General features: G+C 43.5%; 1 protein-coding gene across 10 annotated transcripts in view; it reads right to left on the reverse strand.

Moving 5' to 3' along the window:
- FOXP1 (forkhead box P1) overlaps positions 1–16004 on the reverse strand; it is a 392520-nt gene that overhangs the window by 170277 nt on the left and 206239 nt on the right. The window contains exon 1 of one of the 10 annotated variants that reach the window (XM_049827080.1): positions 9396–9501. The exons of the other annotated variants lie outside the window; for them this stretch is intronic. The gene's annotated coding sequence lies outside the window, so the exon portion shown is untranslated. Of the gene's footprint in view, positions 1–9395; positions 9502–16004 lie in introns of those variants that run through there. 10 annotated transcript variants of the gene reach the window in all.

The following is a 16004-nucleotide window of genomic DNA, read 5'->3' on the forward strand; positions in this document are numbered from 1 at the left end:
AAAAACCCTTTCCCTTCCAACACATACGGGAAGTATCAATCGGAAAGGGTGAGAGAAAGCAATGCCTTTCAGTGGAAAACTACCGAGAGAAAACCCTGTCCCCGGGAACGTCACATGTGTGTAATTCGGAGCCCCCAGCCACCAAAGGTGCGGTACCGGCTGGAGAGAGAAATTCCTCCCTCCAGCACGGGCTCCCCGGTGTCTGTTGGCCCGGGGTGACATTCAGCTTCAGCCTCTGCGCACAGAGCTACGCTCCAGCCCAACGCACCAAAACCAGACCTCTCATTCACTTGGTAGCTTCAGATGTTCACAACGATGATCCATACGGCCGATAACCAAGATGTCGTAACTAAGAAGCAGCTGACTAATGAGGGCTTTGTCAGCACCACGCTCCGGCGTTAGCACTCCTCGCTGATTCACGTCCGAGGCGGGTGAACCACTCATTAGCAGGACCCCACTCCAATCCTGACGGGATCTATTCACTCTGATGGCCGCCCAAGCACATGGACGGTGCTAGGACAGATTCAAATGTTCTGACTACATTTAAATAAATTTCAGCTGGTCTATGGAAACTTCTTTCAATCTGTTTTGTGAAATCTTCGAATTATGCAAGGGGACAAAAGGGCTTGGGGGCTTATGATAAAGCTTCTGTCAACTCCCTAGTAAAAGCTCCAGAGATCTAAACAAACCTACAGCTTTCCCAATGCCACTAGTAAATGCTTTTTGGTTTTAACATGATCCCGCTCTGACACAGACTGAGCATGGTGTGTCTTTCATTTCCAGCACTATAAGGAAAGCCCACAAGCATGGTAAGGTCTAAGTAAGTGTTTACATCTAACAAGCAAGGCTGGATTACACACTGGGCAGCGACTGCATGGCACAGGTTGCTTCAGAAGAAGAGACAGGAGTGAGATTCTCCAGACAGCTCCCAAGTTACTCAAAGGTACATCATGCAATTTTCATATCCTACACCACTAAAAAGGACACACCTCTTTTAACCAGAGAGAAATCAAAAAGAACAAACTGATGTAATTGTTTTCTGCTTCCATCCAAATTTGGGGTCAAGCCTCAACTGGAGAAAATGGAGCACCACATTAATCTACCTCAGCAGAAGATCTGGACAAGGATGACCACCATGCAAGGTTGGGTTAGCAGGTTATATCCAGAGACTCATGTCTTTGACTGCTGCGATGCACGATGGCAAATGGTGGGTGGCACATCACCGCCACATAGACCACACCAAACGGAGGAAGGACATACTAAAGAACTGGTGGAAGGTGCCTCCAGCAGACACCACGGTGGAAAGAGATGCTAAAACCAATGTGCTGGAACAGTAAAGAAGTACATTTCATTCTCCAACACTTCTGATGCAACAAATTGACTGGAAGAGAGAACCTGGATAAACTACTAAGGAGGGTCCAAGAAAGCACCAACCAAAGCTCCCAGATGTCTCTGACAGCAGCAAGAAGAATATGCACCACTGAGGAGCAGATCTATCACTGCCTGATCACGATTTGTTGGCTTGCCCTTCCGAGCGAAATCTCTCCAGGACACAGAAAATAATTCACAGCCAAACTGGTCAAGAAATTATTTATTGTCTCCAGGATTGCAAAATGCGCCTGGAAAGAATCAACAGTAGAAATTGCTACAATTTTTCCAACCTATAGGACTGAGAAAAAGATGGATTATTTATAGTATTTGGTCACAAAAAGCTCTTGAGAACCTCTTCCAGGACAAATTTCATGCTCTATTTTACCTTTTGGAGTACCCCAGCCAGTTACCACCTGAGCTGCACAGGGCTGGCCCCAGCCGCTCCACTGACTGTGCCCACCCTACGTATCATATCCAGCGGAATGGGCAGCAGCTATCAAGGAAATGGAGCTGGAAACAAGAGTTTGCAAAAAGAACATCGAAAGAGTAAAAAGAAAATTGTGATGTTTGGACTTTCAAAGAATTATTTTAAAAGCAGACGTGAACATCTTTGATCAAATTTTGCTTTATAAACATCCACTCACAGGCAGTCAACTTCAATATAACTTCAACTGGACACCAATACAAAACGAATCCACTTTGCTAAAATATCTCCAATAGAGAACAGGATTTTCAAGGGAGAAAAGATAAAACTGTTCATTCCTTCACTGTGGTCAAATGTGAGTTGACATAAATAATCACAGTTTGGTTTGATCATTAAGTGTCATGTCATGAAAATCAACCTGCGAGAGCTTTCTGCAAGAATGATTATTATTTGTCTTTTTGAGCACACCTAAATGAGCTGAGGTGATAGTACACTGAGGATGGCTGAGATAATGGTCTCTCCTCAGCGCAGAGGAGCGGGCCTTACAGAAGCCTGTTCGTGAAGTCTGTCATTCAAAATTGTGAAAGAAAAAAGCAAAGCAAGGTTGACTTTATGCAACGTGACTGGGGTCTGCGTGAACTGAACTGAAGCTTCAGGTCTAGCACCACAAACTGTGATTTTGGTCTGAACAGAACACCAAGTAACCAAGATAGTGCTGAAGAAGCTGTTGTGCATAACGATTTATTATACAAAATACAGTACTCCATAAAAGCTTCCACGACATGCAAGAGACCATGTTCTGACTTAAGAAATTTAATGGCAAAAGAGCACGTCCATCTCGTGTTCTACAAAGGAGAATGACCCTCATATCAGTTCTGCAAAGGAAAATGTATTTTTACAGCTTAAAATAGGTGAGTTCTTACCAGTGTAAGTATCTTTCATTTTTTTATAATAATTCTATGATATTTCATGTTAGGAGGGATACAGAATGACTCTTAAAATTATTAAAGGTGACACAAGATGTTTTTCCTGTATGAAGGGACCAAAGCTAAGCTGCAGTATGAACAAGAACTTGTAAAATTTTATCCTGAAATCAAGGAGAACATAATAAAAGAACTGTTCTTACATGACTTCATGTCAGCTTGCTTTAAAAATCTCACAACGGTGATCAATTTCTCAAGATTCCTGTCTTAACCTGCACAAAACCTTTTCTAGCTTTGATGCAGTCAAATTCAAAGGCAAAGCTATACAGTTTGGCTCATCTCCTTGGTGAATATGTTATGTTCAAGGTAACGGAGTAAAATTTCAGTGGAGTAGAATCAAAGCAAGGCACTCTTGTCAACAGGAGGACAACAGCTAACCATCTTCCAGATGACTTGGACAGAAGTAAGGGACAGCTAATTTCTTAAGGGCATGGTCAAAACTGAAAAAACATAGGTCAGATGTGAACTTTGGCTGAATCAAAATGATCTTTGAGGACTCCAGTGTCGGTGTTTTGAACTAGAAAGATAGAACCTGAAGGAATCCTAATTTTGAAAATGTTCTGTGCTAATCCATTAAAAAAAAAAAAGAAAAGCCCATAACATCACAAAAACCAGATGCTGCAGATACACGTCTCTCAGCTCCACTGGACTATTTAGATGAGCAAGGTTAAGCATGGAGATTAGTAGGCAGGAGGTGGGTGCTGAAGTGCACAATTTCTGCCATTCTTTTACTAGTATAGTTTCTAAAGACTAAGCAGCATTGTTTAATGTCAGCATGAGGGAGGATTTACTGACTGAAGCACCTGTCAGAATAAGGACCCGCTGCAAGTCTGAAAGACTAAGGGACTGATATTCAGATGTATTTAGATGCCTCACCATACACAGAGGCATCTGGCGAGACATTTTAAAGACTCCTGAATAAGCACCAATCTACATCTTTAAGCATCTCATCACCTTTAAAAAACTATCCCCAGGGTCTTCTGGGCCTTAAAATCTCTGTTTTAATATGCTTCCAGACTCAACCTGGGCTACAGGTTCAGAATGTAGCCCGCCCGTTTCAAAGTTACTTCCAAGGCTGACAATTTTATTTCAGCTATTAGAGCTTGGAGGTGTTTACAAATATATATATGCACATAAAGATCATTCAACATTTCTGTCCCCTGGGATCAGTACTAGAGCAAAACTGTTGTCATAATACATCCCTTCTTTGTCACATTTGTGAAAGATTTTAAGCTAACAAAAAGTTCAGTCTTTATTCCAGGGCAGTTAATTAAGGTTGACCAAGTCAGGCAGAAGTAAATTAACTTGGCTGATCAATTATTTATATGAAGCAGAATAAATGCCCTTAAAGAACTTGGCCCAGCCACGAAAGGACATGTAAATTAAACAAAACACAGATTGATAAAATATATTTCTACTTTTATAGGCAGAAGAGTTAATGGTAAAATCAGTTTTAAGTAAGCGATCAAATCACAAGATCTAGTCCTAAATTCTCCAGCAGGCATACTATCCATACATGCATGGTTTATAAGTAAACTTTTTATCTATTTCTTGTAAGCAGTTCCCCAAAGCAAGCTCAGGACTAACTTTAGAGCGCTTCTGTGTATAATTATAAAAAAAAAACAAAAAAAACCCAAACAATGGTTGGAAGCATTTCATGACAATGCAACACTGCAAAGACAGGATTTTACCTCTTGAAAAGGAAACGTGCTCCAGAGCGCGACAGGCAAGGCAATACGCAAAGCAGGAGCAAAGCTGCTTCTTACCCCCAGCACAGGTACAAAAGCAATGCAGAAGCAGCTGGCACTCCCGGCGTTGCCCGTTATCAGCAACGAGGACCACGACAGCTTTCCCAGGAGACCACTGCCCAACTCATAGGTGGTCTCTTTTAGTCCCAGTATCTTTGGAGCAAGTACCCTGCAGGGGAAAGCGCCTCAGGCTCCACATCCCACCACCACTTCTGAATTTTTCCAGGAACATGCTTCGGCGGTCCCCAGCCAATGTCAGAACACCCATCTCTCCAGCTAACACCCCGTCCCTAGGTCAGTGAGGCGGCCAGCAGCACTGTCCCGCCATCCATGAGTTCAGTAAAAGAAAAAGGATTCACTAGTGGAAATTAAAAGCCTTGTGTAAGGTAAGGCTTTGATCTACCGTGGGGGAAGGCGTACAGATGTTCAGCTGCTCATTTACTAAATTACACCATGTCACAATTAACTGTGAATCAGCCAGCTTCACATGAGCAGCTCGAGGGCTGCCACCACGCTAAGTACAGAAATAACGCTGGGGAGGGGAGTCCAAACTAGCCAGGTGGACCAGATGACTTCTTTCTGCCTGTATTTGTGGTTAGCACGACTATTAGAAAGAGCCATCCCAACATATGGCATGATTTAACTAAATCAGATCACGCTGAACTCACCAGCCTTTCTCAACTTACAAACCCCTCCGCTCTCGTCATTGCAGATGGGTGAACACCCGTCATGCTTTTAGAGTTTTCAGTAGCCGTCATTTATCCTGCTGACAGGGTGTATTTTAGGTATAATTATGTACTAACTAACTATAGATCAACTGTCAGTACATTAGGGTACTTTTTGGATAAAACTTCATGCTTACCCCTTTGAAGGCCACTCGCCTACACACTACTGGTGGTTGCTGAATTGTGCAGGAGTATGAGAAAGGAGAAGGGGATTCAAAGAGCAATTAAGGATGATCTTTAAGAATCAACCGAAATAGTAAGGAACAGAGCGAGTCAGGCTCCGCTGTCCTGAAAAGCGATGCTGAGTCACGTCTGACAGCGGCGTTTGGAGGAGGAGAGGCAAACCTGGAGCAAGGCAAGGGAGGAACATGCACGGGATGTGTGGAAAGAGGAAACAAAGACACAGCGACGAGGTGAAATCCTTTGATATTTCCTCAGCTTAAAGAGGTAATTCAATGCATTAAAATGGATCCTTGAAATTTCAAAGGATGAAACTCGCACAACAAAGATTGTCAAGAGTGCTATTTTCTAGGATTAGAACAAAAATGTATTGGGATTTGCTATATGATCTTACATCGCTGAGCAAGACTGTATACTTGCTGTTATGCAAGCACCATCTTCCAATAGCGAATTTTCATAATTATAACAGAAAGGCGTAAATTTTCTAATGCATGGCAGTTCAAAAAGTAATCAAGAGAATGAGCCTGAGGGCTATTTTAATGTATGCAAAGCTAGTGACCCACAGTAAATGGGAGGTAGGCTTCAATGAATGCAAAGTAATGCACACATACTAAAGACCTGGTCTGATGAGGGACGGCTAAAATTAACACCCAATTAATTTCCGAATTGACAAACAAATGAAACCCATAAATCTACTTTCTCATTAATTTTCCTGTGGTATAATTTAAAGCAGTAATATGAGGGCAAAAACTGAGCATTATCCATCATAAATATCAAAAAAGATAGCACTGTAACACCATAAATTATGCATATTACCTGTTGTTAAAAATGATTAATGTATTATCAACTTTATCGTGCACTGTATATGTCTAGACGTATCTAAAATCTGAAATTTCATTTAGTGCCTAGGAAATAAAGGGTCCAGAAGAAATGGGTTTATCCACAGCGCATCCTTGGCTTTGCCTCCTGACACGGGCACAGCCCTGGCACTCTCATCTTGGCCAGACTCATCCCAAGCCCTGGGTCAGCAGAGGTTAAGCGCATCGCCGAGGTGATGTGCCAAGCCTCCCCGGGGAAGGGAAACAAAACACGCTGCTCTTGGAGTATCCCCGCGAGCCGATCCGTGGCGCCGGCACCTGGCTTACATGGGGCTGCTCCCCTTCCCTGCCCTCCCGACACCACTTGGCGATGCAGAGCCATGGGGACGGGAGGGAGGTGAAAAAGGAACAAGGAGGAGGAAAATGTGAAGCCACAACTAAATTCAGTGAGTGAAAAGCCAGCGCTTTGAGCCCATCGCCTTAGCCAACAGGGGAAGGATACGGGTTGCTTTACCTCCTCCCTGTGGGTCACGCCAGTGACAGGCTGAACTTCCACCAACCTGAACCTCTACCAGGGTTTATGTCCCCTTGCCACCCTCAAGTCTTCTGAATAGCAGCTTCACCTACTCCTGTCTAGATGCAGGCTGCCACAACTTTTTATTTATTAACTGTATACAACGACACAACCTCTTTCACTGTTTGCATGCGTGGCTTGCACTGTCTGGGTTACTTCCCGGCAGCAGTGTGTATCGTTAGGGCCACGGGAACCTGAAATTACTTGGAGGCAGCTCAGTGAAAGTCTGACTGATGCTCTGCAGGAGCTGAAATTTAAGACAGCTGTGGTGAGGAGAAGAGGAGAGTCAGGAGCCTAAACACACTTGTGCCACACTGACTTATTGTGAAATCATGGTCAAACAACTTAACTTCTTAGAGAATCAGTCACTGCACGGAGCCCTAAGGAAATCTCTTCTGCTGAGGGTGTTGCTGACCACAAACAGTAAGAACAGAGAACAAGCAAATCCAAGAAAAATTAATTGAAACAGACATTAAAAGCTTGCCATTTGCTCCGTTCAAAAGAGCTAGAGCTGGTTCCCGTGAAAAGCTAGTACACCAAAACATACCAAGCTGTGAAGATAACAGGTATCACTCCTTTCCTTGAGGTAAGACCCAACGCATTAGGCAGAGACGATGGACAACTCAACCTTCCCCAAATGAGCTTTTTGCATCCTCCCTTCATTTTACACATGCACACAGAAGTTACTCCCAGTCTCACCTTGGATAAACAAACCCCCTTTGCAAAGCCAGCTCTATCTCAATCTATGCCTCTCAGCTTGACAGCTATTAAAATCCATATTCAGCATGAAGCTCATGGCAAAGCTGCATAAAAAGCCTAGAGCTGGGCCACTTCCATGCGACTGGCAAATATGATGTAATCATTTACATCCCATCATCAGCAGTGCGAGGTTCCTGCCTCTCTCTTGGGTAGAGCTGTCTTTCAGCCGTGAGCTTGACAGAAATCATCCTTACCGTCACTGGGATCATCATTTATTGGGAAGGAAAGGAATGGTGAGTGGCAAAAAAAACCCCAAACCAAACAAGAAACCGTAGTTCATTGTACCATACGACTCTGCAACTGCTACCGTATGGGCATGAGCACCATCCACACAAGAAGAAAAACTCTTCCAGAAGGAAGGACCCTTAACTGCAGCACGGTGAGGTGCAGAGCGGCTGCAGAGCTGCCTCGGTGCCAGCCTCGTGGCTTTGTCTCTCAGGACGTACCCACCTGCTCATCCCAGCCCGGGCGCAGCAGCGTGCGGGGCTCCCTGCGGTTTCGTGTAAAACAGGAACAGAAACTGCAGAGCTATTCTCACAGCCCAGGACTTATTTGTTTGTATGCACGCTGCTCTGAGCTTGCAACATAAACTCTTGCAGTCTGCCTCACAGAAAAACAGGTGACTGACTATTCAACCAAATAAAAGACCGAAGTTGCATTTAGTAAATACGGTTAGTTGATGCTAGACAGCAGCAGCACCGCTACAATAAGATGATATCAAACCTCACAAGACCAAGTGCTGGCTGTAGATGAATTAGACTCCCACCCTCCATGCCTATCTCCACTGAAGTGTTTCTAAACTCTCTACCAGCCTCCAGAAGTTGAAAACCACCTCAAAGCCAGGTGCAGCTTTGCAATACTTCTGCACAATACAATTTTCACTTCACTATTTTCACTTAGTTTAATGCAGCAAAGGTTTGATTCATCACAGTAACACGAGTCAATTAAAGACCGGCTTGTCCACTTACACACTTCAGGTACCTCCCGCTTCCCCTTCAGCCCCAACACCGCTCTAGTAGCCAAAATGAACAATATGTTTGGACCACTGGTGCGAGCTAGTGAATACAATATATCACATTTTTATGCATATTTTGTTGCTTGCTTTTCCAAGGGATGAAAAGGACAATTATTTAATTTTATCCTTCAAAAGCTTCTTATAAATGTATATTCACGATATTTTAACAGATTAATTCACATATAAAGGAACAGACACCATCTTCGTACAAGAAGAGTTAACATTGCTTTCAAGGTCACTCTAAGAGGGTTTACTCCCTTTGTGTGCGAAGCCCTAACAATTTACTGTTAGGGCTAACAGGTCCTGCCCAGCATTTGAAATCCAAGCCCTCTTCAGAAACAATAACAAACAGTAATTTTGAAAAACAAAGATGGTGTGAGTGAGTTTTCCTTGCTCATTTGCAAAACAACCCAAAAGCAACAACTACCAGGATGGTGCTCTCTAATTAGGACTCCCAAAACCCAAAGAGCAAACAGCCAGCATACAGAAATTAGCAGATGTAAACGCAGTTTTCCAGTTAGAAAAGGAAGAGAAGCAGCTCTGTCATCTCACTCGCAGGAGGAGGAGTGACAGAGCGTGTTTTTAAATTTGGTATTTTCTCTCCATTCAAACAGCTCTGCTTCTAAAACGGAGATTTTCCTCAGATCTCCTCAGAAATAAAAGTGAAAGCTTTGCCTTTTCCAACTCCATTGAGGGCACATGCATCAATTAAAACCCAACATGAGAGAAGAGGGAAACCAAAAAGCCCCCGACCAAACGCTGACACAGAATGCAAGGCTGTACTTTCGGGGTGATTACCTGGTTCATAGCCCTATATCTTTGTCCTAGACCTTCTAACTCCTTGTTTGCTCCATGCAGGATTTTCTAGCCATCAGCCGTCTACCGCTGTGCTAGTCGTCTTGCAGGAGTGCTCTCTCCCTTCTGAAAAAAGCAAACAACTGGATAGATATCATTACACTAAGGAAATCTCTTGGAAAAACCAAACAACTTGCTAATCTTTCTAGCCCCTTCACCCAAGTTAAAGATAAGCAAAGCAAACCAAAGTGAGTTTCAGCCACATTCCAGGGACAAGCTCCCCTTTTTCTCCTTTATCAAAATCCCAGCATTTAAAGGTTTTTTTTCCAGACCTTGCAGGATAAACTGCTGCTCACACCCGCAAACAAAGCAATATTTGTTTAATAACTGATTGCTGCCATGGGTACAGTAAACAAGGGGCCCAGCATTTGTGTTTATGAACAAACACATCATCTTGCAAGAGCAATTTAACATTAACCAGGTGGAATAATCAACAGATTTCATAGGTGACACTCGGGGCAGGACTAATGTAAACAGAGCAGGGAGGAGAAAGGGGCCACTCTTAGGGAATCAAGGTTGAGGCAAATGCATTACAGAGTAAACAGCTGGGAAGAACTCAAGACAAACAAATAGTCATTCTTCTGACATTTCGAGAAGCAGAAAGGTTGTACATTACATACATCAGCTGCTGACCACCATGAAATCAAACCAGTTGGGGACCAGGCCTTCTTGTTTACACAGTGCCATGTTTGCTTATAAACAACAATTTGCTGTTACCAACCTCGCATTACTCATTGCATAAACGAGCAGATCAAGCGAAATCCTGTTAACTCTTCTGTGGATTGAGGGTTTTTTCCTCCCCTTCAACAACAACAAACAAAAAGCCTTTGCAGTCTTGCTGTGCAACCTCAAGACAACAGGCAGCAGGGGAAAATACGTAGCTGTGCATCTGTTCCGATAAAGGGCAAAGAAAGGAGTTGAAAACACTTGAAAGCGTTCTACAAAACAAGATTTACCGGCCAAACCACTGATATAAAAGATCTATTTGCATTTTTTAGAAAAATCAGCAGCTGCAAAAGGTGGGATGCAAAGTTTTCATTTCTCTCCTGGAACAAACAAGCAAAACGACAGCTTTCTACACAATTTAAATCTGCCTAGCATGACCACGTACATGTGTAATTTTATACACATACACCCATGCCCATGCCAGCTCCCTGCACACAGTGACACACAAGGCTGAAGCAGCAAGGCATGGTTCAGCCCTCTTCCTCCTCCCTTCCCTCTCCCATCCTCGACCCTCTCGCTTCTGCCTCCCATCGCCATTCTCCGATCTCTGCAGACCTCCCCAGCTCCTTTTTGTTAACCCAAGGGGGGCCAGAAGCCCCTCTGAGGTCTTCTCACAACTGAAACCTCTGGCCCCCAACTGCTCCACACCCAACGTCCATCTCTTGGCCCCGAGGCACTGTGACATTAGTCCCCAAGGTGCTCAAGACACCAAAGTCCCCTGGGTTTGCCACCTTCCAGAAAGCCTTTCCTTTCCCATCTCTCATCCCTGTAATGCTCAAGAAGTCGCCCATCGCAACGCTCCTCCAGGGAGGTTTCTGTAACTTCTCTATCCTGAACATGGATTTCAGGAGAGATCTGAAGTACAGGGAGAGAAGATGGATGGTCCTATCGGTAGGGGTTAATCCAGGGCTCCGGGTTACATTCCTGCCCTGACACAATCCCTGTGTGTGACCTCCAGAAGTCTCTTCATCCCTTTCCTATGTAAAATAAGCCCTTTAAGACGCTGTACTAGTTGGACAGGGGCAGAGGATGTAGTTGTGGTCTATACCACTGGTCCTTTCTTTCTCTCAATTGCACCGTGGCCCCTACCTCTTCGCTTCTACCTTCTGATGAGCACCAGCACCAGCACCAAACACTGAGCAAAACCATCCCCGTTTCGAATAGATGAAGCATCCAAGGTCACAGCTGGCCTGGGCATTCATCTCCCCTCCCCTGGCATTTCATGTGCAAACAGCGTCATGGCCAGAAGCCTCCCCCCTCACCATTTTTTCACAAGTTTTAGAATATCTGGTACTTTTCTTCACAGCACAATCCCGGACATCCGTGGCTCATCAAGAACCTTCATTTTCTTTTTCAGAAAATATTTAGCCTTTTGTTGTAGTGAAAAAAAAAAAAAAAGAGGTTCAAAACCATGAAATCAGTACAACCTGCTAATAAGACAGGTATTTAAATAAAACCCAAATGCAGTATTGTTCAGGCAACCGCGTATTTTTTAATACATCAGGTTGACAGCATAATAGCGGGCAGGATGAAAGGTGCGACTCGAGGACGGGGTTGGCGTCCGCACACCAGGAAAACAGAAGTGCTGCCCCATTTCCTGTGCTTCAGCAGAGTATTTCTGATGTCTGGGGCTGCTGGGGACCTAACTCTGAATTAATGATTGCACACAATACCCTCCTTTCTCCCCTCCCTGCAGGACAGCGAGGGCCAGCTTCACCGAACGACAGTGGGCAGGCAGGCACGGGTCACGGGGGATTTAGATATTTCACAGCGGCTTCAAAAATTTAGACACCACAACCTGAAGGCTTCTGAAAACATCAAGCTTCACATAAAAGTCCTGATATTTCCCTACTTGAGACAACTGCTCTCACCTCAGCCGTGCTGCCTGTTCCACGCTCCTTTTCCAGCACGTAAAATCACAGTTTATTCAGTACAAAGTAACTATGGTATGATAAAAACTATAAGCATATCATTCAAATGCTTTATTGGTCAAATAGATGGATGCTTTTATTAGTCCAACCTTTTTTGTAATGGAGTGCCACTGATGACCCAGTGTTAGCCTCATTCCCTGCTATTAATCACACTTCTAAGAGCTCATTTTGCTTTAAAATCTTAAGAAATTGCTATAATTTAAAGACATGGTGTCTACATAATGGGAAATGCTTCACAGATTGTATCATTCCATATAACACAGAATTTTTATGGCAATGCTGACCACGATACCAAGGTATTACAAAACTTGAATAAAATATTTTATGAAGAAAATCTAAATGTAAACTTACTTTTGCATTTGTGGTTTGCCACATCCATAATGTTTTAATCACAGCCTTTTGGGAGTTGCAGTTTTCAACTGCATGTGGCTTACATAGATTAACACTACAAAAACACTCCCTGAACAAACATAAACAGAACAAAACAAAATTAAATGAAAATTAAATAAAGTAAAAGGATGGACCATGAGAGAAAGACTGTTCAAGCCATATTTTAACAATTTTAATGGAAGAGATTTATCCTTACATCGACTATATTATCTCTTTCTTTTCTGCACAGGGAAAACAGATGATGTTTACTGCGAAAAACTTTTATGGCAAAGTAGAAGCATCTTACGAATTTACCTACACCGAGAATTAGATTAATATAATGATGGTCTTAACCCATATTATTAAAATGTACTTTGCAAAATGTTTTGACAATGTTGACTGCTGCAGGAAGGAAAACACATTTAAGACAATTTCAGCCAAATGCAAAAGCAGAAGCCTTCCATTTTTCAAATGTTAAGTAAAAAGCATCTTTAAACATCTTCTTATGAAAGAAAATGCAGTGCAATTATGTTGTATGGCACACACAAAAGCGTGTTATTTTCCTCAGTTCTCTAACAAGATATTAGTACCTCCTGGCCTTAGGAATACTATGTGTAAATCACATCATATTCAGAGTGTCTGAATTAATTATAATAGGAGCTGGAGAGAAATGTTAACTTTCCAGGTTGTTGCTAAGGATTAGCCATTGTTTACATTTCTGTATTTATAGAACAAGAAAAATTTGTCAAATGAAGGGCAAAGAGGAAAGCAAGAACACAAATTTAGCTTTGATTTCAAAACAAATCAGATCTTGCAACCATTCCCTCAAAAGAAAACCACAGTTTTTAATGTGAAGATGCAAATGAGTCTCAGAATATAAAAATGTTTTATAATTCTGTGCATTCAACACTACTACATGTTATTTAAAGAATTTATATTAACATTTCTCATCCTCACACAGCAAGTCTAAGATGCTGCAAACAGCATCTATTTAAAATGGATCCTGTTTCTATGGGGCACTGGGTAGCTGAGGAGGCTGAAGCAGAAGGCGGCAGAGCTTTTGGCCCCACCAGATCTGCAGGGGTTCATGGACTACTCCAACAGGGTTCAGGACAGCATGCTAGGAGGAACAAGCCCCTCGCCTTCAATAGGCTTAACACTGGCTACAGGGAGGTCCGCACGTCCATCCAGAGGGTAAGTCATGAATCTCAAAACCATTGGGAAAGACACGCTGGCTTCCCCAAATGCAGTGAGCCTGTGATGTGAACAAGCCACCTTCAAAGAAGCAGCCCAAGAAAGGTCCACTGTACAAAACATGGTATTTCTGGAGTGCAATGCAAGGATGGATGGCTCAGGGCTTAAAGTCCACTGGAAGGGTCCCAATGAGAAGAGTGCCAAAGGTCTGCAGGGACTTGCAGGTCTCGGGCACCTTGGCAAAACTGGCCGGGGAAGTTTATACCGCTTGCTATTCCGAGGATAAAGAAAGCACTTCGGCCTCCAGCACTTTCATTTCTTTTCGCAAACAAAGGCACACCCTCTACAATTAAGTTGCAAAACCATTTTCATTAGGACTTCTTGTTTTCACACACTTAAAGCCTTCTAAGACCTGCAGTCCCTCTCATGCTCCCATCAGTGTGCGCTTGTGTGTGGAAAACTAAGCAAGGGCTCTTTAGTGGTTTCAGTTTATGGAGAAGCAAATGGAAAAATGCTTTTTTCCCATTTAAAAAAAAAAGTAACCACCAACTTCTGAGCAGGGTGACTTGCAAAAATGCTGAGCACCCACAACTGAGAGCGTCTAACCCCCCTCAAGAATCAGGCCCATAACACAATAAGAAAAATGCACTTAGCTAAGCTTTTGTGGAAACAGACGGAGTCTCCTCGCCCTGCCCTGTCCATGGGCTATGCCTATCAGATTACAGCTAGGACAGCACGATGCAGAAGAGAAACCGTACATGTGCCTATGAAAATTGGTGCATAAGCTAACACACACACACACACACACACTGAAAGTACCCAACATACCGTTTTAGCATCAGCCAGAACAGAGTAAGTGGGACAGAAGAGGTGCTTTCCTCCCCAGTTTTGTCTTGATGTTTTCTTTCCCAGGAACAGCTCCAGTCTGGGTCCAGAGCAAGGATCCCACCCCACCACATTTCTGTGCAGGAGACGTGTACGTACTGCACATGTTCCTCAACAGCCACATGCTCAACAGTGACACACATGGATCCCAGGCACCCAAAAATACAGTTGGTCCTCACCACACTGGCCCAATAGAGGGGAAAAAAATGTGTGAATTTTTTCCACCTCAAAATTTCATCCTGTGCCTGAGAAAACTCCCTAAAAAAGCTCTGTCGAAACCGATTTGTTTCTGCTCACCAAAAAAAGCACATATGCCTACTTTTGAGTCAGGATGCAGGAAGCCAAGCTCTTAATCCCTCTTCTGCATTCACCCATGGCTGCAGAGCAGTGCCCATCTCTATGCCACCATCAGAGACGGCTGGGAGAGGCAGAGACGAGCAACTGGGCACCGAACAAGCAGCCTCTCTAGCTTGCCTGGGCCAACAACAACGGGCAATCGTAAGCACCCCGTGGCTGCCCGCACCTTTTCCACGCAGGATGCCAACGCAACAGAGAGCCTCCCAATAAATAGCACTGTGGCCCCACGACCTCTCCAAAACAAGCTGTTTGGCCCTGGACTGGAAGGGTCCATCGCTGCCAAGCTCGGCAGAGGTTGCTCCGTGCTTTGGGAAATGGCCTTTCAGGTGCCGAATCCCCAGCAGCGTGCAGGGGCCATTTACAACCAGCGATGTGTGTTTAATGTTCAAAATCTGCTCTAAAGACAGTATTTGAACATCTCCAGCCACATGCAGGTGCATGGTCACACAGATGTGCTGGCTCCTCAACACTGGAGAGCTAAAGCATGTGGCTTCCTGCTCCAAGGCCTTGTGAAAGAGAAGGATACACTCTATTTACAGTCTATTCAAGACAAGACTATTCAATGTCAGGATGTGCTGTAAGAGGGTAATTTGCACCCTAAACTGGATTGTACGATACCGCAGTCACAGACCATATGATCTCTTCCTTTGGATTAAAACTGTTTGCACAAGTCAAAGCAGAACAAGGAGAGTAACAAAACACACAGTGTATTTTGTTCTACACGGCAGCCACATATTTCAACTGCCTCAGCCGAATTCTTAGAGTAAACACAGCTTTAAAAGAAAATAGCTAGAATAAAGAGCTTCTGGAAAGTTCTTACTGATTATGCATGCAAGAATTCTGCTACTGCTTCCTCCCATCATCTGAAAAATAAACCAAACACCCAACTTCCACAACTATCTACAAAAGTGCTATTTTTCTGAAACATGTTACAACACTATCTGAGGTCTGCAAGTTGTAATGAATGCATCTTGTTTTGTAAAATACACAGAGGAGCTCAATTAAATGAACAACTGTAAAGGAAATAGAACTGATAAAGGAATTAATGCTCCCTCTGCCAGATCATAACATAACATCTAGGATAACAAAA

This window comes from Accipiter gentilis, chromosome 23 (assembly GCF_929443795.1).
Source record: "Accipiter gentilis chromosome 23, bAccGen1.1, whole genome shotgun sequence".
Lineage (NCBI taxonomy): Eukaryota > Metazoa > Chordata > Aves > Accipitriformes > Accipitridae > Astur > Astur gentilis.